This window comes from Durio zibethinus, unplaced genomic scaffold (genome assembly GCF_047325235.1).
Source record: "Durio zibethinus cultivar Kanyao isolate XHJ-2024 unplaced genomic scaffold, ASM4732523v1 HiC_scaffold_2, whole genome shotgun sequence".
Lineage (NCBI taxonomy): Eukaryota > Viridiplantae > Streptophyta > Magnoliopsida > Malvales > Malvaceae > Durio > Durio zibethinus.
The window spans coordinates 1,236,801-1,239,300 of record NW_028323043.1 but is presented as its reverse complement, the minus strand read 5'-3'; positions in this window follow the sequence as shown (position 1 = coordinate 1,239,300).

The following is a 2,500-nucleotide window of genomic DNA, read 5'->3' as shown; positions in this document are numbered from 1 at the left end:
GGGGACCATTGTATGAATTTACAAGCCATAAAAATGGCATTGGCACGGCAGAAATTTGAAGATGTGCCTAAACCCACCAGGGCCCAGCGTGTGCCGATGGTGCTCGAGGCAACAGCCCGCACCAGGGCCCAGCGTGTGCCGATGGTGCTCGAGGCAAGCGCCCGCACCAGGGCCCAGCGTGTGCCGATGGTGGTCGAGGCAACCGCCCGCACCAGGGCCGATAGTGTGCCGATGGTGCTCGAGGCAACCTGTCGCACCAGGGCCCAGCGTGTGCCGATGGTGATCGAGGCAACCTGCCGCACCAGGGCCCAGCGTGTGCCGATGGTGGTCGAGGCAAGTTCCCGCACCAGCGCCCAGCGTGTGCCGATGGTGCTCGAGGCAACCGACCGCACCAGGGCCCAGCGTGTGCCGATGGTGCTCGAGGCAACCTGCCGCACCAGGGCCCAGCGTCTGCCGATGGTGCTCGAGGCAACCTGCCGCACCAGGGCCCAGCGTGTGCCGATGGTGGTCGAGGCAAGCGCCCGCACCAGGGCCCAGCGTGTGCCGATGGTGGTCGAGGCAAGCGCCCGCACCAGGGCCCAGCGTGTGCCGATGGTGGTCGAGGCAACCGCCCGCACCAGGGCCCAGCGTGTGCCGATGGTGCTCGAGGCAACCTGCCGCACCAGGGCCCAGCGTGTGCCGATGGTGCTCGAGGCAACCGACCGCACCAGGGCCGAGCGTGTGCCGATGGTGGTCGAGGCAAGCGCCCGCACCAGGGCCCAGCGTGTGCCGATGGTGGTCGAGGCAACCTGCCGCACCAGGGCCCAGCGTGTGCCGATGGTGCTCGAGGCAACCGACCGCACCAGGGCCGAGCGTGTGCCGATGGTGCTCGAGGCAAGCGCCCGCACCAGGGCCCAGCGTGTGCCGATGGTGGTCGAGGCAACCTGCCGCACCAGCGCCCAGCGTGTGCCGATGGTGCTCGAGGCAACCTGCCGCACCAGGGCCCAGCGTGTGCCGATGGTGGTCGAGGCAACCGCCCGCACCAGGGCCCAGCGTGTGCCGATGGTGGTCGAGGCAACCTGCCGCACCAGGGCGGAGCGTGTGCCGATGGTGGTCGAGGCAAGCGCCCGCACCAGGGCCCAGCGTGTGCCGATGGTGGTCGAGGCTGCCGATGGTGGTCGAGGCAACCTGCCGCAGCAGGGCCCAGCGTGTGCCGATGGTGCTCGAGGCAACCGACCGCACCAGGGCCGAGCGTGTGCCGATGGTGCTCGAGGCAAGCTGCCGCACCAGGGCCCAGCGTGTGCCGATGGTGGTCGAGGCAACCGCCCGCACCAGGGCCCAGCGTGTGCCGATGGTGATCGAGGCAACCGACCGCACCAGGGCCCAGCGTGTGCCGATGGTGCTCGAGGCAACCTGCCGCACCAGGGCCCAGCGTGTGCCGATGGTCGTCGAGGGAACCTGCCGCACCAGGGCGCAGCGTGTGCCGATGGTGGTCGAGGCAAGCGCCCGCACCAGGGCCCAGCGTGTGCCGATGGTGCTCGAGGCAACCGACCGCACCAGGGCCCAGCGTGTGCCGATGGTGCTCGAGGCAACCTGCCGCACCAGGGCCCAGCGTGTGCCGATGGTGGTCGAGGCAAGCGCCCGCACCAGGGCCCAGCGTGTGCCGATGGTGGTCGAGGCAAGCGGCCGCACCAGGGCCCAGCGTGTGCCGATGGTGGTCGAGGCAAGCGCCCGCACAAGGGCCCAGCGTGTGCCGATGGTGGTCGAGGCAAGCGCCCGCACCAGGGCCCAACGTGTGCCGATGGTGCTGGGGGCAACCGCCCGCACCAGGGCCCAGCGTGTGCCGATGGTGATCGAGGCAACCGCCCGCCCCAGGGCCCAGCGTGTGCCGATGGTGGTCGAGGCAAGCGCCCGCACCAGTGCCCAGCGTGTGCCGATGGTGGTCGAGGCAAGCGCCCGCACCAGGGCCCAGCTTTTGCCGATGGTGATCGAGGCAACCGGCCGCTCCAGGGCCCAGCGTGTGCCGATGGTTATCGGGGCAACCGGCCGCACCAGGGCCCAGGGTCTGCCGATGGTGCTCGAGGCAACCGCCCGCACCAAGGCTCAGCATGTGCCGCTGGTGATCGAGGCAACAACCCACACCAGGGCCCAGCTTGTGCCGATGGCGGTCGAGGCAAGTGCCCGTACGGAAGGGCAGCCTATGCCGATGATGGTCGATGCATGTGCCATCACCATGCGTCATCATGTGCCATTGATGGTCGAGGCCTTGGCCGAAGTTCGATTTTGAGCCACGGTGCCCATGCTTGGCTCCAGCATGTGCTGGTGCCGCATTTTTTTCACTCGGGACAGCATCGCCGGAGCATCGCCGGAGTACCGCCGGAGAACCTGACCGGCGGCATTGGGGTTCCGGCGATTGGGAGGGGGGCCGGGGGGGTGTGCGCACATGACGTGCGATGGGTGCTGGTGCTTGGCCCTTGTGTTGGCCCCCTATCCCTCATCAAACCTCTGAGAACTCACACCC